Genomic DNA, 12569 nt, shown 5'->3' with positions numbered 1-12569 from the left:
TCAATAATTTCTGTGTCACGAATGAATAAAGTACACTCGAGCCTCGTGCTTCCAGGTGTGTGATACATGTCTGTGCTCACGATACTGCCCTCACTACACCCCCAAGTATGTGGACCCCTGTGGCATACTTGCTCAGGCCTGGGAGAAGGAGGAGGAGGAGGCGGAGGAGGAGGCGAGGAAGAAGAGGAGGAGCCGCCGCCGCCGCCAACGCTGTCTCCGCCGGCAGGCGATGTATCGGCGCCAGGCCATCCCCCGACCTCCCCGGCCGGAGCCCCGCGGGCCGCCGCTGCCGCCGCCAAGAAGAAGCAGTTGGACCGCGGCCCCCCGGCGGGTGGCGCCACTGGAAGTGACCGGGCGGAGAGGGCGGGGCTCCGGCCTCGGAGCAGCCGCCATCGCCGCCGCTGCTGCCGCCTCGGCCCGGAAGCGATGTAGTCCCCTCAGGCCGTCCCCCGAGCTGCACAGCCCGAGACCCGCGAGCCGCAGCTGGCGCCGCCGCCGTGAAGAGGCAGTTAAACCGCAGGAAACAGCTGGCCAACCAGACCGTAGGCAGGTGAGTGAGCCGTGCCGGGCCGGCCGGGAGCGCGCGGGCCGGGGACCGGGGGGTCGGGGTCGTGGCCCGGGCCGGGGCGGGCCCGCTGCCCCGCGGGGCCCCGCGCTCCGGCCTGGCCGCCCGCCCGCTCTGCGCCGGGTCCGCTGCGGGCCAGGGAGGAGGGCTGCGCCACGCAGCGGCCTGTCGCCCAACTCAGGGCCGCCGCCCGAGCCCCCGGGAACAGCGGGGCGGGCCGGCCTCCCGGGACGTCCCCCGCGCGGGTCCCCGCCGCCCATTGTCCCGGCCCCGCTGAGCATCGTCCTCTGGGGTCTGGACCCATGCTTTCCCCTGGCCTCCCCCCCTCTCCCGGGGCTTTGCCTTGGGCGAAAACTCGCCTAACTGGTGTGCCCGAGGCCGGGCGGGCGCGGTGCTCTGGGGGGCGGCATTCTCAGCCTTTCCGGGTCGCCTGGCCCGAACGTCCACCTCCAAGTGCCTGAGGGCAGTCAATAAGTAAGGGGCGATCAGAGCCCATCGGAGCCGCTTAGGGAGACTCAGGACTCCCTTGGAGGCACTTTGGAGGGTGTGCCGTCTCCCAACCGTGGCCCCTGTGGACCGGACTGCTCAAGTTCTTGACCTGTAGACATTTGGAACCGGGAGGAAAGAATTGTGGAAACGCCTTGGGCAAATGGAAAAACAAAAAGAGGGGGGGCTTTCAAAACAGCTTTTCTCACTTTGGATTGGGGAGCAAATCCTTCTCCAGGTTTGTCTGGTATCGCTTTAATGCTTGACAGGAAACGATCGACGATGAAATGACAGAAGAGACCGGAGTTTGTAGTGGTTTTGAGAGCCTCTGGAGGTTGATTATCGTGTGCTGTGTTAACTGGGGTAAATCTTTCAAGGTCTTTCAGGGCAGTGAGCTGTCCTGTCCCCGTTGACTGTTTATTCTGAGAAGGGGTACGAAAGTGTGACTTTTTCATCGCTTTTTCTTCTTCCTTGTTTTCAAGAGTTGAGTAAAAGGGGGCGTTTGGTTTGTCCAGAGCACGTGGGGATGCTTCTTTTCTGTGTGTGTCTGAAAATACTTTTACTTCCCCTTGAGCTTTCTATATTTGCTTTTTACACTTGCGTCCCACCCCCCCAACGTTTTGCTTAGTTTTGTTCAATTTCGTTGCTACCCCCACCCTATTATCTCCGTGTGCACTTATCCTGTTTCCAGAGTGGATCCCTGTCCCTACAGCCTAGCAGTGCCTACTTTTCTGTCATTTGTAGGAAAATGATAGAAATAACGAGTGCCAAGGGGAAGGCAGACGGAATAGTCGTGGGGCCCAAAGCTTCAAGCAGGCATCTGTGAATGAGTTACAAGATCACTCCTTAGGAGTTTTCTGCCCCCCCCCCCCCCCCCCCCCCAGGATTCTCAGTAACATGCATTGTGAAATCAGTATTTAGTGACTCTCAAGACACATGTGTCACATTGTCGTTCTGGCCAGTTTGTACATCTCATGAGGAAAGGGGTGTTTGCTCTCTTGCACAAAGTTCTGAGACTTGTAAAGCTATCAAGCCACTCAGGGTCTCTTTGGCTCCGGCTTCCTCTGTAGCAGGTTCTCCCTTCACGCTGCCGAATTACAGCCATATGTGCCTCCTTTCGGTTGCCAGAGGCCGCCGAACCTTCTTCCCTGTTAGCCTCTATCTGGAAGTCTCCAAAGCTCCTTTCACCTCACCTGCCCTAGACCTGCCTCCTACTCATTCTTTAGGTGTCCAGGCAAAGGTCACTGCCTCTAAAAGACCTTCTGTGATGCTCCAACGTGGATTGGGAGTCCCTCTCCTGGCCACTTACATACATCCGCATAGCACCTGCTCTTCTATAATGCAACGCCTGTTTACTTGTTAGTATCTTCATTAGACTGAACGCCTTGAGAGTCCTTGCCGTCTTTCTGTTTCATTGGCCAGCTCTGCTGTGGCTCCTGTCATATGGCCGATTCTCCAGAAACATTTGTCAGTCTAGCACACATCTAGATCTTACCAGATCGCTCCGGTGGTGTGAGCCCAAGAATGGGAAAATGAAAGCTGGATAGAGTAAATGGTGATTCGTGCTAGCATTGTAATTCTGGCCCAGACCTTTGACTCTGTTTGAAAATCTTTCTTGCTAGATGCCAGTGGAAGCAGCAGCTGTTACAGAGCTTTTAGGGGTGTGGCAATTTCTGCTCCCAAAGCCAAAACTGTTTCCTGGGGAAGCTTTGGCTTTACTCCTGTTGATTCCCTGGATAAGTTTGTATTTTTTCCACGTCAAGAATTACGAAGGACTAGGGAGGAAAAAGGGAGGCAAGAGAGAGCCTAGAATTGTAATTGTGTGTTAGTGGCGTAGGCATCAGGATTGGGATTTGGGGGGTATTTGGGTCAAGAGGAAAGCGAGAAAGCAGAGAAGTTACCTCCCCCCGTCCCCCCGCCCCCCCGCCGCAGCCAGGAGTGATATTCTGTGTGTGAGTGGCTCGCCCGTTGTGTCTGTTACGGATGCATAGAGTTCTGAATGGTGTCTTGGGAGGAAGTATTCTCTTCTCTTCCCGACAATGAGGACCTCGTGAGTCACCCCACAGTGAGGTTCTGTGGGATGGACATGTGGGAGAATTCGTAATGGCTAGAAGAAGTTGAGTTCTCATGATGCAGTTTGTGGACAATGGGTGCATGAGTCTGTTTCGGAGGATGGTTTGTGTATCACAGGCGCAAGGACGATGCAGTGGTCTCTTGAGTGGGGGCATCCCAAAGAAGAGAATTAGGATGCTTGATTCATCCGTTCAAGAGACCCTTATTGAGCCCAAATTATGTGCCATTGTGGAAAGTAGAAAAGAATCCAAGTGAATACAAATCCGGCTTCTGCCCTGAAGGGGCTCCACAGACTTGTGGAAGAGATAGGCAAGCAAAAATGATTATACATCATGAGGTAAGTCCTTATAGAGGGATGGCTGACACACTAAGTGAAACTCTACTCTTACTGGAAGGAGAGAGGTAACACAACACAACAAAACCCAAAAAAAAAAAAACCAGGAGAAAATATGACCAGAACCTTTCCCCTCTATCTTTCAACACTTCTTTTAAACTTCTGTTGTATTGAGTGCATCCCTATTTTTTTTTAATGAGAGAAACAATTTTTTTTAATATTTACTTTTGAGAGAAAAGGGTAGACAGAACATGAGCGGGGGAGAGGCAGAGAGAGAGGGAAACACAGAATCCGAAGCAGGCTCCTGGCTCCGAGCTGTCAGCACAGAGCCTGACGCGGGCCTCAAACCCACGAACCGAGAGATCGTGACCGGAGCCGAAGTCTGACACTTGACCCAGTGAGCCACTCAGGTGCCCCGTAGGTAGGTCTCTTTTGATTGTCAGTGAACCCAACTCGAGGGGCGACTGGGTGGCTCACTTGGCTGAGTTTCCGGCTCTTGATTTCAGCTCAGGTCATGATCTCACAGTTCCTGGGATCAAGCTCTGTGCCAATGGTGCGGAGCCTGCTTGGGATCTTCTCTGTCTCTGCCCCTTCCCCGCTCTCTGTCTCAATGACGAAAAAAGAAAAAAACACACGAAACCAAACCAACTGGAATTGTTATAAGCCAAGCTGCGAATTTGATTGGCTCCTATGTGAGGAAAAGAGTCCAAAAGCAATATAGTTGCAGCCAGGGCTAGATCCAGGGGTTCCACTCTTTAGGTAACCTGTGTCTACAAGGAGGAATCGCCCCCCCACCCCACCCCTCCACCCCCCGGCTTCCAACGTCTTCAGTTCAAGTCCCAGAGGGACAAAGAATACCTTCCACTGTGGCCAGAGCCCCAGGATTGACTCTGAAGGTATCTGATGGGGTCAGTGGCCTTTGCCTGGACATGGAAATGGAGTCAGCCCCACCCAAGCCACAGGGGCCTAGAATGGGAGAGTGCTGAGCCCCCTCCCCCACAAGATAACCGGGGTGTTCTTCCCAGCAGGAGGCAGGAAGTGTGGTCTTTTCTAGTCCTGCTAAAAGGAAAGAAAGAGCTTTTTGGAAATCCCTGACGCAGAGAATCCAGTAGCTGCGGATGGCTACTGGAGGGTGTGGAGGAAGCTGCGGATGGTTCCGTGGAGTGTGTGGAGGAAGGGGTGCACCAAGGTGAGGAACCTGAGCGTTTGGTTGTGAGGTCGATGAGTCCAGGAGGACAGCAATCTGGGGGCCTGATAGCAGACTTGACTATGCGGGTGAGGCTCTGGGAGGGAGTGTCTCTTTGGGTGTCGGTTTCTGCCAAGATGGAAGCTCTCCCTGGAGGCCTGAATGTTCTCCTAGGTAGTAGTAGCCTTTAGGTAAGTCACGGTCGCAAACTCCAAGCCTCAGGGGGCCAGGCTAAGAAGAAGAAAACAAGAGCGACTTAGACCAGGTGAGGGCCGTGGGGGACCCGACGGTGCCTGTCTTACCAAAGGGCCGCGTGAGAATCTGGGCCCGCTGTCGGGCCCGACCTTTGGAGTTGTTGAGAAAGGCCTCAAGTCTGGATTTTCATGAAGATTAGGTGGCATTTAATGCCAATTGAAAACAACCACCAGGACCCTGAGCGGGACTAAACAAAATACGTCTGTGGCCAGAGTTGGTCTGTGGGTCACCAGAGGGCAGTTGCTTGTGTAACAGGTTGGGGAGGTGGAGATTCCTGTGGTGATTTTTCTCTTTTTCCTCCTGCACCCCACCCTCCTATGACTACCTTCTGAGTTCTTGGATGTGTCGACGAGCTTGTCCTGTCCTTTACAGAAACGTTTCAGAGATCCGAGAGTAGTAATCATCACTACTTGTCTCCTGGTTTGGTTTACCAAGCGCTGTACCGAACCACCTGGCCTGGTCTCACCTACTGGTGCTTGTTATCATTTCTGGTTTAGAGAGAAGAAAAATGACCTGCCGTTGTCTGCCCGGCCAGCGAGTGGCCGAGGCAGGACTTGGGGCCGGGGTGTGACTCCGGACCCCGTGTGTTTCCGACTGTAGACACTGGGCCGGCTGCCCGCCAGGGAAGGGTTCGTGTGGATGAAATGTCTTTGGTGCTTGCTGACTTGCTGGGCTAGATGCTTTTGAGTCAAGTCTCTCGCTGCCTTCTCCACAGCAACTCCCAGAGGTGATGTTATTTACTCCTGGTTTAATGATGAGGAAGCGAGGACTCAAAGAGGTCATCGGGCTAGTTAAGAAGAGCACTGCCGTTCATCAGAAACCAGGGTTCTGCTTCCAAAGCAGATAGGAGTCCTTACTTCACGCAGGCAACTCTTTCTTTCAGAAACCCCGTGTTAGAATTCCGTGTGACGACGCTTCCACAAAATCCTGGAAGCTGAGAGTTGGATGTTGCTTTAGTCCAGCGGCTCCCGCCAGGGATGGCCCCCTGGGGGACATTTGGCAATGGCCGGAGACTTTTTTGTTTTTGTCGTGACTTGGCTCGGGTGTGGGGTGCTCCTGGCATCTGGCGACACAGGCCAGGGATGCTGCTGACCAGCCTACACCGCCCAGGACAGCCTCGCCGCACAGAACTATCTGGTCCCAAATGTCAAGAGTGGTGAGGTTGGGAAAGCCTGGTTGAGTCCTTTGAGATTCTGGATACGTGAATCGTGAAAACCAAAGATCCGTGATGTTTGCCTGCAGGGTGAAGGTGCGTTCCATTTGGTCGGTTTCTTACGTGTGGAAGCATTTCTGACAATCATTGGCCCGGCCCATATTGAACACTTGGGAGTTTTCACGTGGAAACCTGGACTTCCTGCTGCTTCTCCAATCTTGCAAGACCTAGCGAAGCCTGGCATCGCGCCCTCGCGCAGGTACACGTCGTCGTAGCTGCAGCTGCGTAGGTGCTGTCCCGTCCGGGTGGGGCATCGACCGTCCAGTGTGCCCGGGTCCCTACCTGGCTTGTCCTGCTGTGGTACATTCCTTGCGGACCCCTCCCTGCTCATGGATCTCTCAACGACCTTCTCCAGGAGCAGCGGAGTGAGTCTCTGCCTCGCGAGGTAGCCCATTGCGTTAGGGGCAACGTGAGTCAAAGGCATCTCTGCCCGTGAGTCCCAGGGGAGTCCTCTGGTGCCACGATGCCTGCGTCTCTCTTCCGCGAGACGGCCCTTTCTGTATTCGGCGTCGCAAACCGCACACCGTGTCCTCTCTCTATCAGCGGTAACATTCTCCACCCCTCACCTATTCCACACCCCGACTTCCTCCGCCTTTTCCAGGGGAGGTGGCTGTGCTTGGTTCGCTCCGGTCTGAGTGGATCCCGTCCAGCCTCTGCATAGAGCAGAGGAGGAAAGGAATGTTTTCTCCCCACGACTTCTGAATCCGAGCTTCCGTGGCCTGGTCATCCACTTTACCTCCTGTGAAATCAAACAGGGTTGTTTATAGGTGCGTGAAGAAAGCCCATGGTTCACTGAACCAAAATGAACCCTAAACAGATGTGGTCATGTGTGGCCTTATGGCATTGGTTTTACACGTGAAGGCAGCATGTTATTCTAAGAGGAAATGATGTCTGTGGTCGTGGTTCCCAGTGTGTCCACGGCAGGCCCCTGCCCCTGAGATTGGACATGGGTTTATGGTATAGGGTCCCAGAGTCAGTATGCACACCACGCAGTCTTGTCGGACTGGCGATGTCTGGCCTTTATCATTCTGTTTCTGTGTCTCCAATGTAGGCAGATGCCCTCGTAATCAATCCAAGTATAAATCCACGTACAAATATTATTACGCTCCTACCTGCCGTGTGTGTCTATTTTCTTAAACATGGATGTGAAAAGTACAGCAGGCCCACGGTCCTTTTTCCAAAACCCTAGGGGCCAGATGAGTTTTGGAATTCAGACGTTTTCAGATTTTATTTCATTTTTTTTTAATTTCCTTTTTTTTTTTTTTTTTTTTTTTTTTACGTTTATTGATTTTTGAGAAAGAGAGAGACTGAACATGAACAGGGGAGGGTCAGAGAGAGGGAGACACAGAATCCGAAACAGGCTCCAGGCTCTGAGCCGTCAGCACAGGGTCTGTCGCGGGGCTCGAACTCACGGACCGCGAGATTGTGACCCGAGCCGAAGTGGGACGCTCGACCGACCGAGCCAGCCAGGTGCCCCATAAGTAGCCGTATAAACCCTGCTACCCTTAAAACACCTGGGATCCCAACAAATTTAAAGACGGTACATATTTTGCTCTTTCTTATAGATTTGGCTAATAGGTTCTGTTCAGCGCCCATTTCAATGTCCTCTCAGCCACCTTTCCCTTGAGCTTGAAGGGGACATGTTTTACCCTGTTATGCACAGGCCACCCGAACCCTTCTGCTATCACATGTCATCTTTGCAGGCAGGATCTTAACTTACCCATCTTTCTCCGAGAGCACAGGTATGACATCCTACCGTGAGGACATTTGTTGGACACGTTTGTTGAGGACATACAAGTCTCAAATCTTTCCGTATTTTGGGGGTTCTGGAGGCAACATATTCCTTGTTGTTAATTTTACTTCAGCCGATTTATGCTGTTACTTGTAAATCAGACCACATGGAGTGGGCCTCCACCCAAACAAAGCGGTTGGAGAATACTCTCCTCCCATATAGACAAATGTACGTCTATGTCTTCCTTTGGCCGGAGCCTCCAAACCCACCAATGTCTACCCTGGTAAGAAGTGAGCACTGTTTTGGGGTGCCTTGGGCTCGGTCAGTGTAAGCATCTGACTTTGGCTCGGGTTGTGATCTTGTGCCTTGTGATCTTGTGGCTCGTGACCTCTCAGCTCTGGAGTTCAAGCCCCGCCTGCGTCAGCGCAGAACCTCCTTCAGGTCCTCTTTCTCCCTCTCTCTCTCTCTGCTCCTCCCCCATTTTCACTCTCAAACAAGAAAAATAAACATCAAAAAATTATTGCAAAAAAAGAAGAAGCCACTGTTTTTTTTAATTAAAAAAAATTTATTAACGTTTATTTATTTTTGAGAGACAGAGACAGAGCATGGGCGGGGAAGGGGCAGAGAGAGAGAGAGGGAGACACAGGATGGGAAGCAGGCTCCAGGCTTCCGGCTGTGTGCACAGAGCCCGACGCAGGGCTCAAACTCACAAACTGCGAGATCATGACCTGAGCCCAAGTTGGACGCTCAACCCAGGGAGCCACCCAGGCGCCCCTAAATTTTTTTTTATGTTTATTCATTTTTGAAAGAGAGCACAAGCAGGGTTGGGGCGGAGAGAGAGGGCGACCCAGAATCCGAAGCAGGCTCCAGGCTCCGAGCCGTCAGCACAGAGCCCAGTGCGGAGCTAAAACTCAGGAACCGCGAGATCCCGAACCGCCGCCCCCTCCCAACGGTGCGCGGCCTAGCCGGGGCCGGGAGTCGGGATCCTAGGAGGCGTCGGGACGCGGGGCTCCGCGCGCTCCTCGGAGCGGCCCGGGTTGGGGGGCGGGGGCCAAGCGGCGAGCCTGGCGCTCGTCTGGCCCCGCGCGGCCTCCGGCGGGCGGGGCCGCTGGAAGTGACGCGGCGAGGGCGTGGCGCCGGTCCGGGAGCAGCAGCCGCCACAGCCGCCTTGGCCGCCGCCGCCGCCGCCGCTCAGTCGCCGCAGCCGCAGTAGCAGCCGCAGCCGACGCAGTAGCAGCCGCAGTCGGCCCAACCGCCGCCGCCGCCGCCGCCGCCGCAGCCACAATAGCAGCCGCAGCCGCCGCTCAGTCGCCACAGCAGCCGCAGTAGCAGTCGCAGCCGGCGCAGCCGCCGCCGCCGCCGCCTCGGCCCGAGCCCCGCGGGCCGCCGCTGCCGCTGCCCTTGAACCGCATGAAGCAGCTCGCCAACCAGACCGTGGGCAGGTGAGTCAGCCGTGCCGGGCCCGCCGGGAGCGCGCGGGCCGGGGACCGGGGGTCGGGGTCGTGGCCCGGGCCGGGGCGGGCCCGCTGCCCCGCGGGGGCCCCGGCCGCCCGGCCGCCCGCTCCGCGCCGGGTCCGCGGCGGGCCAGGGACGAGGGCTGCGCCACGCAGCGGCCAGGCGGCCATCTCGGGGCCGCCGCCCGAGCCCCCAGGAACAGCGGGGCGGGCCGGCCTCCCGGGACGCCCCCCCCCCCCCCCCCGCTCGGGTCCCCACCGCCCATTGTCCCGGCCCCGCTGAGCATCGTCCTCTGGGGTCTGGACCCATGCTTTCCCCGGGCCTGCCCCCCTCTCCCGGGGCTTTGCCTTGGGCGAAAACTCGGCTAACTGGTGTACCTGAGGCCGGGCGGGCATGGTGCTCTGGGGGGCGGCATTCTCAGCCTTTCCGGGTCGCCTGGCCGCTGCCGACCGGCCGTCCACCTCCAAGTGCCTGATGGCAGTCAATAAGTAAGGGGCGATCAGAGCCCAAGAGAGCCGCTTAGGGAGACTCAGGACTCCCTTGGAGGGACTTTGGAGGGTGTGCCGTCTCCAAACCGTGGCCCCTAATGGACCGGACTGCTCAAGTTCTTGACCTGTAGACATTTGGAACCGGGAGGAAAGAATTGTGGAAACGCCTTGGGCAAATGGAAAAACAAAAAGAGGGGGGGCTTTCAAAACAGCTTTTCTCACTTTGGATTGGGGAGCAAATCCTTCTCCAGGTTTGTCTGGTATCGCTTTAATGCTTGACAGGAAACGATCGATTATGAAATGACAGAAGAGACCGGAGTTTGTAGTGGTTTTGAGAGCCTCTGGAGGTTGATTATCGTGTGCTGTGTTCTCTGGGGTAAATCTTTCAAGGTCTTTCAGGGCAGTGAGCTGTCCTGTACCCGTTGACTGCTTATTCCGAGAAGGGGTATGAAAGTGTGACTTTTTCATTGCTTTTTCTTCTTCTTTGTTTTCAACAGTTGAGTAAAAGGGGGCGTTTGGTTTAGCCGGAGCACGTGGGGACACTTCTTTTCTGTGTGTGTCTGAAAATACTTTTACTTCCCCTTGAGCTTTCTATATTTGCCTTTTACACTTTCGTTCCTCCCCCCCAACTTTTTGCTTAGTTTTGTTCAATTTCGTTGCTACCCCCACCCTATTATCTCCGTGTGCACTTATCCTGTTTCCAGAGTGGATCCCTATCCCTACAGCCTAGCAGTGCCTACCTTCCTGTCATTTGTAGGAAAATGATAGGAATAGGGAGTGCCAAGGGGAAGGCAGACGGAATAGTCGTGGGGCCCAAAGCTTCAAGCAGGCATCTGTGAATGAGTTACAAGATCACTCCTTAGGAGTTTTCTGCCCCCCACCCCCCCGGATTCTCAGTAACATGCATTGTGAAATCAGTATTTAGTGACTCTCAAGACACGTGTCACATTGTCGTTCTGGCCAGTTTGTACATCTCATGAGGAAAGGGGTGTTTGCTCTTTTGCACAAAGTTCTGAGACTTTTCAAGCTATCAAGCCACTCAGGGTCTCTTTGGCTCCGGCTTCCTCTGTGTAGCAGGTTCTCCCTTCACGCTGCCGAATTACAGCCATATGTGCCTCCTTTCGGTTGCCAGAGGCCGCCGAGCCTTCTTCCCTGTTAGCCTCTACCTGGAATTCTCCAAAGCTCCTTTCACCTCACCTGCCCTAGACCTGCCTCCTACTCATTCTTTAGGTGTCCAGGTAAAGGTCACTGCCTCTAAAAGACCTTCTGTGATGCTCCAACGTGTTGGGAGTCCCTCTCCTGGCCACTTACATACGTCCGCATAGCACCTGTTTTTCTATAATGCAACTCCTGTTTAGTTGTTAGTATTCTCCATTAGACTGAACGCCTTGAGAGTCCTTGCCGTCTTTCTGTTTCCTTGGCCAGCTCTGCTGTGGCTCCTGTCATATGGTCGATTCTCCATAAACATTTGTCAATCTAGCACACATCTAGTTCTTACCAGCTCGCTCCGGTGGTGTGAGCCCAAGAAGGGAAAATGAAAGCTGGATAGAGTAAATAGTGATTCGTGCTAGCATTGTCATAATGGCCCTGACCTTTGACTCTGTTTGAAAATCTTTCTTGCTAGATGCCAGTGGAAGCAGCAGCTGTTACAGAGGTGTTAGGGGTGTGGCAATTTCTGCTCCCAAAGTCAAAACAGTTTCCTGGGGAAGCTTTGGCTTTACTGCTGTTGAGTCCCTCGATAAGTTTGTATTTTTTCCACGTCAAGAGTTTTGAAGGACTAGGGAGGAAAAAGGGAGGCAAGAGAGAGCCTAGAATTGTAATTGTGTGTTAGTGGCGTAGGCATCAGGATTGGGATTTGGGGGGTATTTGGGTCAAGAGGAAAGCGAGAAAGCAGAGAAGTTACCTCCCCCCGTCCCCCCGCCCCCCCGCCGCAGCCAGGAGTGATATTCTGTGTGTGAGTGGCTCGCCCGTTGTGTCTGTTACAGATGCATAGAGTTCTGAGTGGTGTCCTGCGAGGAAGTATTCTCTTCCCGACAATGAGGACCTCGTGAGTCACCCCACAGTGAGGTTCTGTGGGATGGACATGTGGGAGAATTCGTAATGGCTAGAAGAAGTGAGTTCTCATGATGCAGTTTGTGGACAATGGGTGCATGAGTCTGTTTCGGAGGATGGTTTGTGTATCACAGGCGCAAGGATGATGCAGTGGTCTCTTGAGTGGGGCATCCCAAAGAAGAGAATTAGGATGCTTGATTCATCCGTTCAAGAGACCCTTCTTGAGCCCAAATTATGTGCCGTTGTGGAAAGTAGAAAAGAATCCAAGTGAATACAAATCCGGCTTCTGCCCTGAAGGGGCTCCACAGACTTGTGGAAGAGATAGGCAAGCAAAAATGATTATACACCATGAGGTAAGTCCTTATACAGGGATGGCTGACACACTAAGTGAAACTCTACTCTTACTGGAAGGAGAGAGGTAACACAACACAACACAACAAAACAAACAGGAGAAAATTTGACGAGAGCCTTTCCCCTCTATCTTTCAACACTTCTTTCAAAATTCTGTTATATTGAGTAGGTCCCCTTTTTTTTTTTTATTAAAGAAAATTTTTTCTTTGTAAATATTTATTTTTGAGAGAAAGGGTAGACAGAACATGAGCGGGGGAGAGGCAGAGAGAGAGGGAAACACAGAATCCGAAGCAGGCTCCAGGCTCCGAGCTGTCAGCACAGAGCCTGACGCGGGCCTCAAACCCACGAAACGAGAGATCGTGACCGGAGCCGAAGTCTG

This window comes from Panthera tigris, chromosome E3, assembly GCF_018350195.1.
Source record: "Panthera tigris isolate Pti1 chromosome E3, P.tigris_Pti1_mat1.1, whole genome shotgun sequence".
Taxonomy (NCBI): Eukaryota; Metazoa; Chordata; class Mammalia; order Carnivora; family Felidae; genus Panthera; species Panthera tigris.
The sequence above is the reverse complement of the archived record's forward strand: the minus strand, read 5'-3'. Positions refer to the sequence as shown.